The sequence below is a fragment of the Dipodomys spectabilis genome, unplaced genomic scaffold, assembly GCF_019054845.1.
Source record: "Dipodomys spectabilis isolate Male_0828 unplaced genomic scaffold, ASM1905484v1 ptg000365l, whole genome shotgun sequence".
Lineage (NCBI taxonomy): Eukaryota > Metazoa > Chordata > Mammalia > Rodentia > Heteromyidae > Dipodomys > Dipodomys spectabilis.
Window position 1 is genome coordinate 1,098,713 of NW_024871042.1, and position 21,247 is coordinate 1,119,959.

General features: G+C 35.9%; 1 protein-coding gene across 1 annotated transcript in view; it reads left to right on the forward strand.

The window, feature by feature from the left end:
* Macrod2 (mono-ADP ribosylhydrolase 2) overlaps positions 1–21,247 on the forward strand; it is a 1,713,649-nt gene that overhangs the window by 598,872 nt on the left and 1,093,530 nt on the right. The gene's annotated exons all lie outside the window — the stretch shown is intronic.

Below are 21,247 nucleotides of genomic sequence, written 5' to 3' on the forward strand. Positions count from 1 at the left end.
AGCCTTAAATCCTGAGATATGAATTCATAGGGTGAAGTTCTAGATTAACAAATATTGTAATTGCCTGGATGGGAGAACATACTAAAGAATTGGAATGCTCAGAGAAAATGGAGGAGGAGGAAGAGGGGGAAGAGGAAAGGAAAGAGAAGGACAGGGAAAGGGAGTGGGAGAGGGAGAGGGAGAGAGAGGAGGGTTAAAAGGGGCAGGAGGGAGGAGGAAGAACGACTTCTAGAATGAAATTTAATTGTAAATTTGTCCAGAAAATGAGAAAATAATCCCAGTGAAAATGTGGTTAGACTCATTTATAAGATTATTTCTTTGTAGCTTTGTATGTCCCTCCCCCACAGTATAACCTCTGCTTTCACTATATTTGATGTCGGTATAATTTGTGGAGGAGATGGGGAAAAACAAGTCGTTTAAGGATACAGGTGGACCCGATGCAACTATGAGAAGTACAAGTTGTCATGTCCAAAACGAACTTTACAACTTATTGCGGGGGGGCGGGGGGGGGGGGGCAGGGAAGGGATGTGAAGGGTAAACAAAGGAGGAGGCTGCAATGCTTGATAAGAAATGTACTCATTATCTTGCCCATGTAATTGTAACCCCTCTGTACAGTATGTTCACAAAAAATTAAAATTAAAAAAATTTAAAAAAATGTGGTTAGACCACAGATAAATAATGATTAAATTAAAAAAATCTAGATCTATTCATTCTCTTTGCCCTGTTTTCTAAATTTAAAGAGGAGCTGGGCATGCAGTGGTTTACATCTGTAATCCTACTCAGAAGGCTAATATCTGAGGATCATGGTTCAAAGCTAGGAAAATTACTGAGACTCTTACCCCAATAAACTACAAAAAAAGAAGAAAAAAAGCACCTGAAGCAGAGCTGTGGCTCAAGTGGTAAGAGTATTAGTCTTGAGTAAAAAAGCCCAGTGACAGCACTCAGACTCTGAGTTGAAGCCCTAGGACTGGCACACACACACACACACACACACACACACACACAGAGCTTACAGTAGTCATTTCACAATTTAATCTAAATATGACATAATCAAGCAAAATAAGCTATCTTATTTCTGCCCATTTGAAAGTCTCATTTCAGAGTCCTTTGTCTTCTCTTATGACTATAGTACTAATTCAGCTTAAGGGTTCCAGAGTTCTGGTATTTAGAATCCACTTGTATAACCCCTCTTCCAGCTATGTTGCTCTCAGGAATAAGGCATGGGAGATAGGGAATGGGGATTCTGTAAACATGGAAGGCCTCACTCATTAAAGAACATTGACAATCACCAGATACACTTGAAGCTATGCTAAAATCAAGAAAGAAAATGAATGCCATAGCCTTCCTAAGTTCCTGAATGTGTTGTATTTCTAAAAAAGTGAAAGGGGAACTGAATTGCAGGTATATAGTACTTGGGAATTTTATTTTGCTCCATTTCTAATCTGAGGCCTATGTTTGGTGATTTTAAAAACTGCTGTTCTAAAAAGTGACTCTCTCCCTATTTGTAAGCCATCTAGCCAAATCCCAGGGAAGCCCTGGGCCTCCCTGATGGAGGGATAAAGAAATTCTGTGGCTTGAAGAGAATTAGTGTGGAAAGAGCTCTCCTCATGTCTGTAGTATTTTTCTTCCTAGAGAAAAACCTTCCTTCATTAACTTCCTCACTCCCTTTTCCTTTCCTACTCTCTCCTTTCTTGCCCCTTGCCCTTGCTTTTTTTCGCCCTCCACAACAGGCCTTACTAAGTAATCTAGGCTGTCCTAACTCCTGATCCTGCTGTATCATTCCCCTAAGTGCTGAAATTACAAGTGCCCAATAATAGAGAGTTATCATGAGCTTTGCAGAAGAAAAGTTTTGGAAGACAATTAAACTTACAACAAAACAGGGTATTATATTAGACAGCAGCCTTCACTATTAATAGTTACTTATATACAATGAGAATAAAATAGTTTGATATTTGTCATCTTAGGTCTTAATAGAAACCACAAGGTTTATATGCTCTATGTACTCAAGTGATTTCAGAATAAATTGCAATTTTAATCAATCCAATTAATATTTCATATGTTGGTAGGCATTGAGTAAACAAAATTTTTACTAAAAAGAAATAGATAAACTAAAATAGCTGAATTTCTTTTTCATTTCTTGTCATAATTTGCGTGAGAAAGTTCTCTAATAACCAGGGCCGTAAACATTCATCATGAATAATTTGATGTTTGGGTTGCTAAAGTTGTAATATCAGTCATTTCCTCCCGTAGTTAGCATTTTAGCCTAAAGGCACTAGACTTATGTTTTTAGCCTGATTCATTTCCCAGCTGCCACACAACTTCCTTTAACCACATTTACAAATTACTGAATACATCCATATATATTTATATGCATAATACAGTAATAAATATTATATAAAATATGAATAAATTAAAAATTAAAACCTGAGGAGTTAATTTACATTTAAAGCAGTCTAGATATGCTTAAAATAAAAGCAAATATTTCTGTTCTACAGAGGCAAAGACAGTTTATCAGGCTTACAGTTGAAAGCTTAATAATAATAGACCATTAATGGACTATCTACACTACTGAAATTCCTGTGAGTGATCTCTCTAATGTTTATACTCAGTGGGGCTACCCAAACTGTATTATATTACTTCTGTATTCAAAATATTTGATGGCTTTAGAATGAAGTTGAAAATGCTATGCCTTACATTTAAGGCTCTCCTAAATTTAAACCAAAGCTGCCTTCCTAACTTCTTTAATCATTATACCACTTAAGACAATTTCAATAGAGCTAGACTTTTGTTCACTATCTCCATGAATGCTTTATTTCAGCTACTCTCTCCTCAAAATGGGCCTAATTCTCCTCTTTAAGATGAGTGTGAGCAGTTGTAGGGGCATGTGCCTGTATCATAGCTCTCCAAGATCATGAGTTTGAGGCCAGACTTGGCTACATAATGAAAAAATGTCTCAAAGCAACAAAAAACAAGAACAACAAAGTACAGTAAAAAGAATATATATTTCTACAAAAGATTCAGTGGCATAAAAGAAACATGTCTTATTCATCTATAGATTGCTGGCCTCAGCTGTAGGTGCTGAGTCCCATTTATATATCAAGTCTTCGCCAGGGTCTCTGATCCTTTGGAGGATACAGAGTATTTAAAGACTGATTTTTTTTTCCTCCTGAGGTTTCCAGGAAGGCCATTATACAAGTAAACTCAAGGCTTTATTTATACTGTGTTCACTTTCACCTAAAAATGTCATATCAGGGATAGGAAATAAAGTTCATTTTTTCCTCCTCAGAGATCAAATGAGGAATTGGGAACAATAATGGAATTCCTATAGTAGAATTACTGAAGCATTCAGATAATATACATTAAGTTTCTAATACAGCAGTGGCACAAAGACACTGAACACATTTAACTTTCTCACTGCATATTCTTCACTGCCAGCTGTTCAAACTCTTCCTTCAGCCATAGAACAGAAATCATCTCCTCCCTGAAGTCTCCCTTGCTGTTGATTAGAATTGTTTCTCTCTGAATTCAGTGCCTCTTATAATTGACTTCAGGCCTTTCTCTCTTTCCCTGCATGGGTTTAATAATTATAAACAAATTGTGAAACATTTGCATCTAATATTCTATCACAGAAGCTTCATGCACTTTTTTTAACCATAGGAGGCATTTAGTAATGTTTGTTAGATACAAGTTTATAGTCAATTTAGTTCCTTCTGATATACATGTGGAACAGCCTATATAAACCATATAATTGCAAGTTAGCTGCTTAACTCAAAGTGAATTTAAGTATTGGATGGATATAATCTTTTGCTTATACTCTCATTTCCTTACAGCAAACGTAATGGAAATAGCTTCAGTATATATAGATGATAAGTTCTTCACAGGTATGTGAGGAGACCATGCAGAACTCACACATGGTACACATACTTCCTCATCTTTATCACTCTTTCAACTTCCTGTCATTCAAACCTCGGAGCTCAGATTCTCCTCTATCTGAGTTGACTTAGTTTGTCAATGCCAGATTTTTTTTGCCTATTTTGATAGAAATTTATGCATTGCAATTTTTGTATATCAGTCTGATTAATAACACTTGAAGTTATCTTTTGAATAGATACTATTTACATCATGTTCAATCACATTAATAAGCTGAGTTCTTACAAGTGATGTTGAGCTATATCCATTATTTGTTTTTTGGCAGTGGTCATCAGAGATATTTGGTCAAAACATTACCATGCACAGCTACTTTGTAAGTTAGAACCAGAACCCAAATACCTTCCTTTTAATTATCAGGTTTTCACAGCTAATAAACTGGCTTAAATTCTTCAAGGGAATGATTTAGGTATATTTTCTTGTGCATCATTTTTTTGGTTATTACCTTTTGCAACTTTATTCACTGGAATTGAAGGAACTAAACATAAAAGAAGTCAAAACATTGTTTATTGTGTCTTTTTGCCATTTTCAGTTGCTGCTTTGGAAATCTGTAGGAAAGCTAAGATGTTATTTAGTGTTGTCCTTAGTCTTGAACTTAAGGCCTGAGTACTATCCTTGAGTTGTTTTGCTCAAGACTAACACTCTACCACTTGAGCCACAGTTCTACTTTCAGTATTTTTGTAGTTTATTAGAGATAAGAGTCTCAGGGAATGTCCTGTCCAGGCTGGCTTCAAACCATGATCCTCAGATCTCAGCCTCCCAAATAACTAGGATTACAGGCATGAGCCACTCACTGGTACCATATGGGATGTTATTTTTAAAACATTAGCTCCTCTTAATGAAGATTTGATGACACATTTTACTCTTAGACTTTTTATTTGAAGTGTTTACATACATTGTTTCTTTAGAGGCTTGTCTTAATATATTGCAAGATATATTGCAATTAGTCTTAATCTAAAACATCAAAATTTTAGAAATGCATTGTAAAAGAAATTGATTTTAATATGCCTTTTATCTCCTGGGTAGCTTTAGCCAAATTTCCTCTAATATACTTGGTAACTGAGATTTATAATGCTATTTTATGTTATGTGTATTACATATACACACAGTGAGAGAGGCAGGGGTGACGTGGAGACAGATGCCTCAAGCTTGTAGACATAAATGCTACGAGTTGGTAGGCAAATGAGAGGATCAAAGTTCAAAGTTTGCTGGGCATGAAAGTTCAACACACACTCAACTAATTTTTGGACATAGTGGGTTCACCTGTCATTCTAGTGACACCAGAATTTCAGCCGAGGTTAGCCTGAGTATAAAGTGAGAACCTACTTTGAAAATAACCAAGACAAAAAGGGGACAGTAAAATTGGCTCAAATATATACTCCTGCCTTTTTAACTATGAGGCCGTCAGTTTAATCCCTTGTATTTTTTTTAAGGTGTGTATAGATATTCCTCCTTTGATCTGGGGGCCACCATGATTCTAATTCTAAATTACATACATATGTGCCAACTAGTTTTATTCACATAAAAGAAACATCACATGACCAGTCTTTTAGTGATGTCCATGTGAAATGAATTATGTTCCATTGTAATCTGGAATATTTTCATTTTTCCTCTGAGAACTAGTCTGTAAATTGTATCCTGTTGCTTAAACTGTTGGCTATTTCTTACTTGGCTTGTGTAGATCAGAACTAAGATACAATCGTTTGCCTCTTTTGTGCTATACTCACAAGGGCCAAAAAAAATTGAAGAATTCCTAAGAGCTATGTTTATTTATAGAGTTTAAGAATAATTCAAATGTGCTGAGGTTTTTTTTTTTTAAATTAAAGGTATGGTATAAAAATGTATTCATCAAATTCTTGGGCTGTTTTATATTTTAAATTTACATTCACTTGCTACCCAGATGTAGAAAAATTTTGGCCTGATTGTTAAAGTGTGAACTCTGGGGTCACAATGATTCAGTATCTGTCTCTGCCTCTATTGGCATGAGGAAATTCCACAACCACCTCATAGCTGACCTTTACCATCAAAGCAAAGATGATAATACCTCACATAATTTCTTTTACCACAATTTTTTAAAGGATCCTTTTGTGTCAGTTATGTTCTAGACTAGGTATGTTTTGTAAGACAACTAGGTATGTTTCATAAAACAGACTAGGTATGTTTCATAAGACAGACTAGGTATGTTTCATAAGACAGAATTTCTACTCTTGCCTTTTAGTGAGATGGAGATGAAATATTTAAGAAACAAATATCACAAAAAAGCAGTGACAAGCACTGTAATAAAGTTATGCTAGACACCATATGGAGTTAGATTGTGTGTAAACTTCTTTCTGAGGAGGATATGTCTAAGCCAAGTCTTATGTAAGCCCTATCAGAGTGAGGTGTAATACCCTGTGAGTGAGAAAATCCAAGGAGGCCCTGTTATAGGTGACAAAGGAGTTTTATTAGTTGGTCTGCAACGCTGACCTGGGTTACCTCAGACTAGAAGTAGCTGCAACCTCCAAGGGGGCAAGTGTTTTTTTCCCCCCCTCTCCTTCCCATGGGCCTCTCCCATCTCCATGGGCCTCTCCGACTCTCCGCAGGCCCCTCCATGGGCATCTCTGACTCTCTTCAGGGCGTCTCTGACTCTCTGCAGGCCTCTTCATGAGCGTCTCTGACTCTCTGCAGGCCTCTTTGGTCTCCTCAAACCCGGGTCTCCCTTCCCGCCTAGGTCTCCCCTCAGGCCGGCCTGGGCCTGTCGGCAGGCCCGGGTCTTCTCTCAGGTCAGCCGAGGCTTCCCTTGCTTCCTGTCTCTTGCAGTATCTCTCCTCTCTCCTCTCCTCCCCGGAGCCCTCCTCCCTATATCCAGCCGCTCCCCCCCCCCCCCCCCCCCCCCCCCCCCCCCCCCCCCCCCCCCCCCGCAAGCAGTCTGGCGTTCGTGGTGGTTATCTTCAGTGTGGGGTGGGACTTCCTGCCCTTCCTTCCTCCCACCTCCCAGGTTCTCACAGAGGTAAAACTACAAAAATTTCAGAAGAACATTCAAGCCACATAAAAAGATAGATGCCAGAATGAGATTGCTACCATTTAAGAAAAGTTAAAAGGTTAAAAGTCCAGTGTCACTACCCTATCAAATCAAATACCCGTTGGCTCATATCAGTTATGCTAGCCACTCAGGAGACTGAGATTTGGAGAATTGTGATTTAAAAGCAGTCTGGGCAGCAGAAGAGTCTGTGACATGCCAGAGTAACCAGCACAAAGATGGACTGAAGATATGGCTTGAGTGATAGAAAACCAACTGAGCAAACACAAGGCCCTGAGTTCAAAACAGGAACTAGCAAAAGGAGACAACAACAAGAACAAGTCAAGTGTGACTTAAGAATAATGATCAAAAGAGAAAAGCATACAGACAGTAAAGAAGGGTAAGGTACTGTAAGCCAGCAAAAGGAGCTTGGATTTTATTCTGTGTAATTGGGAACTACTAGAAGTTTTAAAAGTGTGTGAAGCACCTTTGCTTAATTACGTGTGTGTGCACATATGTGTGCTACTACCAAGGCTTGAACTCCAGGCCTACTGTTTAGCTTTTTTGCTCGTCTGCCTCTTTATCACTTCAGCCACACTTCTACTTTCAGCTTCTTGCTACTTCATTGGAGATAAGAATCTCTCAGCTTAGTCTTCCCAGGCTGGCTCCTAACCATGATTCTTACACCTCACATTTATGTGTTCCTTGAGCAAAAGAAAGCTCGGGTCCATGCCCAGGCCCCAGTACTGGAGCAAAATAATAATAAAAAAGTCACCATGAAACTCCCCTATACAACTGAAATATGTTAATGAAGTATTTGTTTTAAAATATATACACATGCACATACTATATAACACTATGAGACTTGGGATGTTGTATGGAGAATGGAATGTACAAGGAGCATCTGACTAGAGACCGCTGCAATGGATCTGATGGAAAATGATGGTGGCTTAGATAAGTATGATAGTTCTGGAGGTAGAAACAAATGACTACTTTCAAACTATGGTTCAGAAGTGAAATGCGTAAGAATTCTTAGTGGATTGCTGTGGAAAAGGTAGGAGAAAGAAAGCCTGAATTATAGGTTTTTGTCATGAAAAACTGATGGGTGGCAACAGCATTTTCTGAGGTAGAGGCACTTGGAAATCTGAATTCTAGATTTATGAGACCAGTCAGGGCCACAAATGGTTTTAGGGCTATCATTACATAATCACTTGGAATGCATGAGACCCCTTAGGCAGACAATAGAGATGGCAGGAAGATTTTCTAGGATGAGCGTGGTATGCCCCAGCATTCAGAACTCAGGTAGAAAACAGCTCTGTAAAGGAGACTGGAAAAATGTGGTATGAGTTAGAAAAATCAGAATCAAAACTCTAACATAGCTGGGCACAAGTGGCTCATGCCTGTAATCCTAGTTACATAGAGCGATTTGAAGCCAGCCCATGCCAAGTCCAAGAACTTGTTATCTTCAGTTAAACACCCAAAGAAGTGGAGTTGTGGCTCAAGGGGTAGAATGTCAGCCTTGAGTGAAAAACTAAGTGACAAGCACCAGTCTCTGAGTTTCAAGCCCCAGACTAGGTACGTACACTTGCATGTGTGCATATGCATACACACACGTACATATATACACACACCTCTAACATTCTTGCACACAGTGGGTTTTCTATAAATGTTAGTTTAGGATTCACTGAGATAAACACATTGAAAGATAATCCCAGGACTAACTGACTGGGATAGGAAACTGAGATAGCAAGAAGGGGAAGGAATGCAATTAATGATGTATTTTCAAGCAGGTTACCATTGTGGAAACCTGGAGCTCCCACCCACTGGTGAATTCTAGGAAAGAGTATTGAACACATCTCAGTGTTTCCCCATACCAAGAGGTGAGGCCATTGGTGTATTTACCTTCCAGATCCAGCTGCTACTGAGGACTGATCCCTGGGGTTCTAACTCATTGACAAATTAGGCATGCTCCGTATCAGCCAAGAAAAATCTAATTCATTTAATACCTTGAAATTCAATGCTTTTCTCTCACAGAGATCAATGCTGAACTTGATGTTTTTTAAGACATCTTGTACACATGCAATCTCTTGATCCTAACTCCTATCTGGTTAACGATTGAAGTGATTACCATCACAGGTAAAACTGGATTTCTTCTAAGCTTCTTAGCTGAGCAAGTAGAAATACTGAGACCAAGACTTGGGTTTATTATCATCTGAGCTCCTTCTTGCCATAGTGGAAATGTTAGAATGCTTATTTGAGGCTTACGGTATGCCTGGCACTTCCTTAAGCACTTTTAAAATTAGCCAATTTAATTCTGTGGAAAGAAAATTATGATTTTGATATTACAGTCAAGCATTGAGGTTTGCCAACTCTACATGTCTGGATTTAACCAATTGTGGATAGGAATTATTTGGGAAAAATACCCCTGTAGGAACTTTTTCTAGTGAAACACTTACATTGTATGAAAAATTATAATTCAAAAGGAGTTTAGAATAAACAGGAAGATGGATGTATGTGGATTCTATGCAAACATTGCACCGTTTAAGACAAGGGATTTGAACATCTATAGTTGGTGTATGGAGGAATCCTGGAACCAGTTCCTCATAGATCCTGACAGAGCTGCATTAGTTATTCTTACTTTTCCCACTGAAGTACTGAAGTTAAACTGATTCAGTCTACATCTCATAAATGCAATAACAGAAATTCAAACTCAAGCCATTCTCTTCCAGTTACTACGTTGCATAGCTTATTTGGCAGTAAGAGGTTATGATCTTGTCACTAGGTTATATTGTTTGAACGAATGATTTGGTTAGTACTTTAAACTTTAACATAATCATTTTACCAGAAGCTGGGAAACAAAAAACTTACATCAGCAGTCTTATTTATAATTGAACAAAAATAAAATTTCTTTTTTGATTTGAAATGAGTAGTTTTTCATATACTTGGTACTTTCTAGGCAGGTACTTTATGTTAGAGTCAGAACTCCAGCTCATTTTGTTCTAATTATTTGTAAGACAGGCTCTTACATCTGGTCCAGGCTGGCCTGGATTGTAATCTCCCTATTTTTCCCATCATAGTTGGAAGGATAGGTGCATTTACCATGATAGCTTTTTCTGTTGAGATTGGGTTTAGCAAGCTTTTTGTTGTTGTTGTTGTTGCCAAGGTTGGCCTGGAAATGCTAATCTCGGCCTCCCATGTAGTTAGGAAGACAGGTGCTTGCTACCACACTAAGGTATGGATTGAGATGGGGTCTTGTGAACTCTTTGACCTAGAGAGCCTCAAACAACTGGAGATCCTCCCGATCTCCACCTCCCATGTAGGTAGCTAGTATTATAGGCATGAGCGACTAGTGTCTGGCATAAGCCACTATGTCTTTCATGCATGTCTGTTTCTAGCCATTCCTTCCAACTCCTTCCTCATAGGGAAAACTTCTCCAGTCCTATTTAAGCTATGTGATATGAGTTCTCTCATGCCATTTCCTTTGGTAACTACTTTAAATCACACTGGAGAGTATTGAAAGGATTGTACAATTCTTGCACAGACTATCAAATTTCAAAACCCAAGACGGCACCTGTGTCTCACACCTGTAATCCTAGCTACTCAGGAGGTGAGATCTGAGGATCATGGTCCAAAGCTAAGCCTGAGCAGGAAAATCTGTAAGACTTTTATCTCCAATTAACCACCAGAAAACCAGAAGTGGCTCTGTGGCTCAAATGATAGAGTGCTCTCCTTGAGCTGAAGAGCTCAGGGACAGCATCCAGGCCCAGAGTTCAAGCCCCATGACTGACAAAAACAAAAAGAATAAAAACAAAAATTCAAAACCCAAAGTTAATTAATTATCTGGCCTCCAAGTTCTGTTTACACTTATTCCTATGTGAAATAGAAGCATAAGAAATTGTCTAGGGCTGGGAAGGTGGCTCAGTGGTAGAGCGCTTGCCTTGCATGCCCAAGGCCCTGGGTTCGATTCCTCAGCACCACATATGCAAAAAGAAAAAAGCTGGAAATGGCGCTGTGGCTCAAGTGGTAGAGCGCTAGCCTTGAGCTGAAGAGCTGCGGGACAGTGCCCAGGCCAGAGTTCAGGCCCCACGACCGGACCCAAAAAAAAAAAAAAAAAAAAAAAGAAATTGTCTAATGTTTCTTCTCTTAAACTCCTCTAAGTCTTCAAAAGGTAGTATCATATTTTGTATATCTAGGTGTCTAGTTTTTATTTTTGATTAGAAGTGAAAAATTCTGATAATTTAAAATTCCATATGGTTCAAGGCTACACTTCTAGTCACTCACAAATAATTTAAATCATTTGCTTATAGTTCTATTTATAATTCAACAATTTATAAATGAATAAATAATAAATCCTTGGTTTATAAATGAAAGCAAAGGATTTAAACTATCATTTAAACATTCTTTTTGGGAATGTATATTAAAAATAAACTGGCTTAAGGGCCTCCTATTTAAATGATCATTTTATTTGTTTTTATTGATCCAGAGATACCTAGTTGTATATAACATGGGATGGCTGAAGGTTAAAAGATTGAATAAGTAAACCTCTAAGTAAACCTTCTAGATTCCATTAGAAAAAATTAGAAAATGTGAGAAACTATTTCACTATTGATATCCTTGTTAGATGCAGCCAGAGGTGAGCTCAAGAGACTTTTGAAATAACTTACAAATTGATACTAAATTCTGTCAAGACTGGTTAATTCAATCATTTCAAAAGATAAATTTCGTAAAGATAAATTTATTTTCAAAAGGTATGTAAGTGTGTTATTCATAATTTTGAAATTTGACTTGGAAGAGTAGGTAATAAAAAGGAAAGCATAAAAATGAATTGTTTTTTTCATATAGTATTTAACATTAGGTTTGTCACCTCAGCTTACCCAACATGTATGTTATAGCTGAGCATATTTTGACAATGTTATTATTTTCTGCCATTGTTTTTTTATTCAGAAAACATCTTGGTAGATAGAAAAAGTAAGTTATACAAAGACTCAAAAAACACAACCCCTAGATTTTAACTCAGTCATTTGGTTGTATTTATAGCTGCTGCTTTAATGAGATTCTGAGTTTTGCATTCTTAGGATTTTCTCATGAAAAAAATTTCAATTAGGTTTGTTTTTCTAAATAAACTAGGTAAATTTTTCTAGCCTTCATATAGCTTAAAATAAATGGCACAAAAGTATTCAATGAATTATAAACTTACTTGTTTCAACTATTGTAATTTCAACAAATTATGTGGAAAACAGATGACTAATAATTAAACTAAATATATACATTCATAGTGAGATTTACATAGAAGCCTGTCAATATGCACACATATATGGATAAACACACATTATGTATGTTCACACATATGAAAATGGTACATAGTTAAAAGTAAGAACTTCAAGTTCTGATAGTGATTGAGTTGATAATCTTAAATATTTGTTGCTTATTAAAAGTGCTTGTGATAGTCAACCTAGTAGCTTGTATAATGATTTCAAATATATGACTGAGCTCCCTTGAAAATAAGGAAATCTAAGGTCCAAGGACTGAAGAATCTGTATATGATGGGAGATTGATCTTATCTAACCAAGGTAAATCTTGATGTCTATGTGTGTGTTAAGAACAAAAGTTCTGGCCTTTTCAACACCATCTACTGGATGGGCAAAGCCATCCAAAGTATATACTCGCTGAAAATACACAAGTTTATGCTTAAAGTGCTCTCAGATAACCTACTAAAACAAATGAAGGTCCTTAAGAGGTATACAATCCGGAACAAATCTCTAATAATTTTATAAATAAAGTGAAAATAACTGTCAGCTCAGAATGAGCTGTACAAGGAAACCCCCATTGTAAAGTAATAACAAAGACAGAATTAAATTGTTTCATTATTCAGGTAAGAATATAAGTAAGTTGTACTGTACAGTCACTGAAATAAGAGTGAACTAGAATGTTATTAAGTGATTTAAAACTATCAGAAATAGTCTTTGAGAATCAAATAAAAGATTAGAAATTAAAAAATAATTTAAAAAAGTTCTGCATGGGTTGAATAATAAGAATTGGCAAACTGGAAGACCAAAGAGAAAAATTTATGGAAAATGGAGGGTCTGGATTAAGAGACATAGAGGATATTGCAGGCAGATAGAACATATGAGGAATTTTGAAAGGATAAGGGAGAAATGATACTAACATTTGGAAACATGAAGGGTGAAACATTTTTAAGAATTAATAGAAAGCATAAATCCCCAAGAATACTAATACATCCCAAGCAGCATAAAAGAAAGGTTTAAATACAAATGTGGAAGCCAAACCATAGCACTCTAAAAATCAAGAATAAAATCTGAAGGAGCCACAGCAAAAAGACAACTGCCTGATATAAAGAAGCACCAGTAAATTGTCACATATCTATAATAGCTTCAACTCAAGATGGAAAACATTAGAATAAAAGTTTTAAAGTCCTGTGAACAGCTGTTGTCAAACTATTTTTATAAAACAAGGGAAAACATCTTTTCAGGAATGTCAGTGAAATGATATTTTCAAGATAATATAAATGAGAAAATTTACAGATCTTACCAAAGATTTTGTAGATAATGTACTTCAAGAAGAAATATAGTATTAGAAGGGAAGTAGGAGGGCTGGGAAGGTGGCTCAGTGATAGAGCGCTTACCTGTATGCATGAGGCCCTGGAATAGATTTCTCAGCACCACATAAACAGAAAAAGCCAGAAGTGGTGCTGTGGCTCAAGTAGTAGAATGCTAGCCTTGAGCTGAAGCGCTGAAGGACTGTGCCCAGTCCCAGAGTTCAAGCCCTACGAATGACAAAAAAAAAAAAAAAAAAAGAAGTAGAAGAAAAGTATAAGTATAAATTGTGAGACAAAGTATTAGTAAATAATATAAGTAAAGCTAATAAAAGAAGAATGTATAAACCAATAGTACCATGTATTTGTAAATAAAAACTGGACAAAGGGTATAAGTAAGCTAAGGAGAAGACAAAAAGTTAAAATAGTTCTTTAAAAGATTTAAAAAATTTTAATTTTATTGTCAAGGTGATGTACAGAGGGGTTACAGATACATAAGTAAGATAGTGAGTACATTTCTTGTTGAACTTGTTACCCCCTCCCTCATTTTTCTCCCTCTTTCCCTCCCCTTTGCCCCCTCACAAGATGTACAGATAATTTTCAACACAGTGTCTTCTGAGTATTGCTGTTGCATAGGTTCCCCCTTTGTCCTTTGTCTCATGTTGCTCCCCTTCCCTTCCCTAATTCAGATAAACATATATACAATACCCAGGGTGCCAAAATCAAATACAGTGACAAAAGGGGATAAACCATAGTGGGAAGAGCATACAAAAGAAACAAGAAATCAGATAGTACATTAAAAACAACAACAACAAAGAAAAACCTCTTGTGTCCATGTCTTAGAATTTATTTCACTTAGCATCATCCTACATAGTCATATGTACATTGATATTGAGCTATTCTGCTCATCTGCTAAGATTGTCCTAGATGTATACCAATTATTACAAATAAGGGAAACCATGGGACCTATGTTTCTTTGGTTCTGGCTTACTTCACTTAATATGATTTTTTTCCAAGTCCTTCCATTTCCTTACAAATGGGGTAGGACATCATGATTCACTACTGCAATCTTAGCTATTGGGAAGGCTGAGATATGAAAGATTACAATTTGAGGCCAACTAAGACAAAACATTTGTGAGACCTCCATCTCAGCCAATACAAAGCTGGGTATGACAGTTCATGCCTGTTATCCCACTTCAAGGATAGCAGCTCAGACTATTAGAGAAACAAAGCCACACCATACTCAAAGACATAATAAAAGCAAAAAAGCTTGACATGTGGTTCAAGTAGTAGAGCAACAATTAGCAGATGTAAGACCCCCAAGTTCAAATTCTAGTGCAGCTAAAAATACTAAAAACGATTTCTATTTTGGAGAAAGATGTGAATTAAGTTCAAATGTTATTGAATTAAGTATGAATGTTACATTTCTCAGGGTGAACATTAAAAGTTAAACTGTATACAACTCAAACCAATTGCCTACACATAAACATTAGTTATGCATTAGAAGTATTGTCATATATAATTTGAGGAGCTGTTCTCTACTCATCACTTTGTAGGACTTACTTTGAATCCAAAAAAGAGAATTGAGCAGGGATCAGGCCTGATTATCAGAGAAGCCATGAGTTTCATAACACAAAGTTGCAATTGAAAGTCATTCTTTAATATGAGACTTTTGCTGGCCCACCTAGGAGGAAACATAGCAAGACCACCACTGTTGTTCCTTACATTCTTTTCAGGGGTCCCTGAGGTCAAAACCTATTTTCATAAAAATACAACACACAGGAACAAAAGTGCTAAAGTCTTTAATACTGTGTAAGAATGTAAAAGGGCTTCTGGGAATAAGAACTCTGAGAAATATTTTTTTTCTATCACTACGTAAAAGGGAATATTTGTAGCCAAAATTTTGAATATAGAGTTCTTAGGTATTGTGAAGGAATCTGTGGCACAAGTCATTTTGCAATCTTCCTATGTAGAAACATCTGTTGGGAAAAATAAATTATGAGTGCATTTGGGGGCAGATGTTGCTAGTAGCTCCTGTGCAGTTTTTTGAACAATATGTATTTTCTGTAATTACTGATGTAAAAACCCCAAATGTTTTTCTTCACTCCAAACTTAAACTATTGCTTTAGAATAGACACTAATAAATATCAGATGTCTCCTGGGAAGGCAGAGAGCATATCTAGATTTATGAAGGGAAAAGTCGATGGTGTCCTAAGGCTGTGTAAGCCAAGGAGTAAAGCACACGTACATTATGCAAAGATGATAGTGTCATGAAATACAACTTTGGATTTGGAATTGTACTAGAAATAGCCATGTCAAAGAAAAAAAAAATCTCTGTGTAGGTAGCCAGTATCTCAGGAGGAATTTGGTAGTTTTGATGGTTTTGCTTTGTCACTTTTCTTCTTGGGCCCAGCTATGGAATGGTCCCCCTCCGCTAAAAAGGTAGTGACTGCCTCACATTCTTCTGCCTACTGGCTCATTCTCTTCTTCCCTTCAATTCTCGATTAAATCTTCTTGGCCCCTAGGGGTTCCTCCTCCTTAAACAGCACGTTGTGCACTCAGTCCTCTTACAGAATGAATTAATAAGCTTAACTCCCTCTTTGAAGAAGAGTTTGGAAGGCTTCTTTGGAGGAAATTAATATTCATTTCACCAAATAGATGAGTTAGAAGACAGGGCACAGCCACACTTGAGAACAATCGAAGTTGAATTTCAGTTTGTATGATACCTTAATGAATCATGATTTCAGGGGAAATTTTTAATGTTAAAGTGACTCTTTTTTCCTCGCTGTATATTTATAATAAAACTGTTTAACGTACTGCTTGGTAAGAGCGTGGGTTGAATGGTTCTTGAACTGTATGTTGAATTTTAGATATATGCTATCTAATTTTAGATATATGCTATTTAGCTACAAAATGTATAGTATTTCAAAAGATGGTTCAGGCCATTTCTCTCACACAACTTCTTACCTTACATGGATTTATTTCTATCCCAGAATATACAGACACAAGAATCTGTTTTGCTTACATAATGAAAATACTTAATAGTTAATCCTTTAAGTGTTCAAGAAAAACTGGGACAAGGAGGATAAAAAGTTGATAATACACCAGTAAAAAAAGAAGAATCATGTCATGGAAAGAGTTTATTTAAAACCCTCAAATCTACACATAAGTAAGTTTTAGAAAAGTTAAAATCTTTGGAACTTGCATTTTGCATTTGCGTCCAGAAAGGTTAGAACAGGCAATGAACTTAGAGAAGCTATGATCAGTTTTCTCGATCATCAAGACTCTGTGAAATATTTTTTTTCCCTTCACTGGGGATCAGACCCAGGTCCTTTCACATGTTAGACAAACACTGTACCACTGAACTGCATTACTATTCACTTACCCTTATTTATTTTACTCTGTGGAGACTGAGGTACAAATATTTGTGACTTGTTGAGTTCACATCATAAATGAAAAATGAACACACTGGGAGTTGGTTTATTCTGATCTCACTCTGTGCATTTGGAATCTATTTTCACTTACTCTGACCATAGTTACTCTGTAGGTTTTGAGCTATTTGCTCAAATGGAATATTTTTCAACATAAAGTTGTAGGCATCTTCTCCTTGTCAAATATTCTTTCATCTCTTGAACTATGATGAAAATTGATAAATAAATATAATTATTTGTAGGATTTTTTTAAATTGTGAAAATACCGTATAGAGGGGTTACAATTACATGGGCAAGATAATGAGTACATTTCTTATCAAGCATTGTTGCCTCCTCCTTTGTGTTTGTAGGAATTTTAAGAGACTATTGAAACTGTCATTTTTCTGAAAGCTGTTTAGGCAAACATCTATAAAAACAAAATTGAAAGATGGAATAATTTAAATGAAATTTATGTAAGATGAAAATATGTCTAAGGCATAAATGAATAATATTAAACATTCCTTTCTGGTCATAAAGATGATTTTAATGATTAAACAAAGAGCTGTTGATATTTGGAAACTATCTTGTACCTCAATGTTACCTAAGGAAAACCTGTTGAAACAGGTTCCTTTAGATCCTCCTATGCCATCTCATTGTATATCCTCTTTGCTTTCTCTAAATTTTCCCTGGCTCACAGATATTTAATACATCTTGAAGGAATACATGCATTCATTCATAAATGAGTGAATCTACCTCATTTTCCCTTGAGCCTGCTTTTTTGCAAATTAAAAACTACTTTAAGATTATCTACTTTAAGCAACTTCCAAAATTTAAACAGCAAAAAAATTTAAAACTAAATAATGAGCTAAAATTATTCACAAATGACCTGAATTCAGAGCATACTGTTGGAAAGCAAAAGGGAAAATGCTAATGATTCATTAGAGATATGAAAAAGGGTAATCTCTGAATAGGTATATATATATATATATATAGTTAATAACCCATATCACAGATTATTAAAAATATGCAAATTTAATCTAGAGGCCTTACCATCTTTTTTTTTTTGTCCTGAGGTTTTAATTTGTGGCCTGGGCACTGCCCCCCACCTTTTTTTGCTCAAAGCTAATGCTCTACCACTTGAGACCTGCTCTACTTCGAGTTTTTTTTTTTTTTTTTTTTTTTTTTTGATAGTTTATTGGAGATAGGAGTCTCATTGATTTTCTTGCTCAGGCTGGCTGCTTTCAACCACATTCTCAGCCTCCTGAGTAGCTAGGATTACAGGAGTGAGCCACTGGCACCTAGTTAACTGTGCCACCATGTTACCCACAAAACTTGTAAACTATCTAAATCATACTATTCAACACTCCAGCAGAATGATGTACTTATATCTGGTGAGATTTACAGCATTACTTGTTCATGTTTGTTGGGATCTTAAATTGGCATAGTATCTAGAGAAAATAACTTAGAAATAGGAATTAATACTTTCAACAGTCTTTTACCCCTGGCCTCATACATTTACATCTAGAAGTGTAAGTTTGATAAATTGTAATATAAAAATATAATGGAATATGGTACAATTATTTCTTTAAAAAAAACTGAGAGCACAGGAATCTGTGAGCCATGACTATAATCTTAGCTACTCAAAAAGCTTAGAAACAAAGATCTCAGTTTAAAGCCACATACTGCAGAAAAACTCCTGGAGACTCTGCAGAATTAAACTAATATCCAAAAAAGCAAATGCATAATCTTTTTTTTTTCCACTCCTGGTGCTTGAACTCATGGCCTACACACTATCCCTGAGCTTCTTTTGCTCAAGGCTAGCACTCTACCACTTGAGGCGCATTCCCATACCCGCCAAATATAATCTTGAGTTGTATTGGCAGCTGTCAGCAGTCAAGTGAATACATGTGGAATTGAGTTTAACCCCCAGAAATGTGGAGAAAAATACACACACACACACACACACACACACACACACACACACACACACACACACACACATACACACTTGAATATAAGGACATATACAAACATTTATTGGGAGACACATATATCGCAATAATTACTGACAGTAGGGAGAATCCCAAATACCATGATAGAGATAATGTACTATCAGCAATTTAAAGATGGTGCAAAATAGTAAATATATGAAAATTTAATATTTTAATGGAAGATTAAGTAAGGGAAGTAAATTTAGAATAAAAGAGGATCCATATGTGTAAAGTAGAAATTGGGAAGCTATGCATACAAGCTTACACACAGAGAATGAAATCCTGTCTAGATGTTTTCTTTATGGATAATGCCCCTCCACAGATAAGGGATGTTGGTGGTTTTATCTCTGTTTCCAAACAACAACAAAATCCTTTAAAACTTATTGAAGACTTTGGCCATAACCTATATTAAGCATTTGGAGCAATAATAAACATTCTAAGCTAGCAATAAAACTCACAAAATAGGTTTTATGAACCATTTTGCAGATGGAAAAATCTGAGGCTCTGAAGACTGAGCAGTTTACCTAACCCAGTATGGCGCATCTGGTATTAGATACAAGCCTCCCATCTAAGCCTTCCTCTATCCACTTATTTCTTGATCATTCTCCTGAATAATTCAACAGAGCAGCATTTGCAATTGGAAAACATCCTTCCCACTAGTTTCTTTTTAAGTGCCAAATCTTTGCCTTGGCTATCAGAACTTATGTTTTTGTGGGTGTACTAATAATGCTCAAGCATTCCCTGATAGTAATTTAAATTAAAGTATCTTGCATATATGAATTATTTCATGTTTTTGTACAGTAGATAAAATATGTTAATTTGTGTAAATGGTCTTCTGGGTGCAGATGCTCAGGCTGAAAGCAGGCTTACCTTAAAAGCTGCTTGTCTTTCATTTGAGGCTTCTTTTATATGCATAGTTTATTTTTCTAATGCTGTCTCAATATAGGAATAATTTTAAGGACGCATTCATGGCTAAATGAAAGAAGAAAAAAACCAGCATTCTTGGCTTTGGTAAATATTAATGAGCTCATAGAAAATCTTGTTACTGAAGTGTGCCACTCTTTTGAGATTTTTCCTGCCATCTTGGCCCTTTGTGGGCTCAGCGCCTGTGTTGTGGATTAGCATACTGGGTTGTGTGTGCTATTGTGAGTCACCATTCAGCTCCTTTGTGTGTGCTGACAGAAGGTTCACCTTGTTCTATTGTCAGGAGAGTCTAGGCATCTTAATAATATATTGGATTTCATCAAGAGAAAAAAAAGCTAATCACTCAAAAATAATTAATCTGACTTACTCATTTCAAAGCTCACTGCAAAATGGATGGTGTTCATTTCTGGCTATGTATATATTGTCATCATTAATAAAGACCAGCTTTTATTAATTTCCAAATAAGTAGTGCAGAATTATAATTATGTCAAAATCCACACATGTATGTGTAAAATGATTGTACAGTTTAGTGTAGGCATTGTTTTTAGATCATGTATTATGTAAAATTTGATGTAGACACTATTCAATTTTAGACCACATATTATGTTCACCCATCCAAATATTTTTAAAAAATTCCTTCACAGTAATATTTTTTAAAAAATTGACAAGAGACGTAACATAATGCTGAAGTTATTAACACACTAGTAGTCCTCTACAATCAGAATTTCCACAGAGGTCCTGAATTGTTTCTTTTCTGATTTCTATATACAATTATGAAGGTAAAAAGTAAAAAGAAAATAAATTAATGTAGGAATGACAAAAGTTACCTCTAATAAATTTTGACAAACTACATGTTCAATTGAGTCCTATGGCTTGTTTGATATTTGTAAGTGAATTGTTTGGCAAAGCAACATTTTTCTATCATGAAAGTATTATATGAGGCAGGTCATAAGGGTCATAAAATTAACACAGTTTAAAAGAAAAATGGGCCCTTTCAATTTTTAAAAAGTAGTTAACATACTGTAATTGTTTCAAAGCATTTTTAGGCCAAACTAAAATATTAAATGCTGGCAAGAGTTAGTTTGAATTAGCTGTCACACATTTCTGCTCTTGCAGAAGTTTAGTATATCTTTCATACATGTATACTATCATGAAGGGAGAAAAATGAGGCATCATGACTAAAACAAGAGTATCTAGAAATAAATATATAAATATCATGAATCCATTACTGGCTTCTATTCCAGCAACTTACTTGTACTTTGTTCACAATGATTTGAAGAGAGGACTTGTGTCTTCTTGCAAGAAGTTTCACAAAGATCTTTTATCAGAACTAAACCACAACCTCACCCTCTGAGTGGAAGTTGAACTTCAACTGGAGTAAGTTCCAGTTATTAATAAACTGTGAATTCAGTAACTTGAGAATTAAGAAAATATCATAAACTAT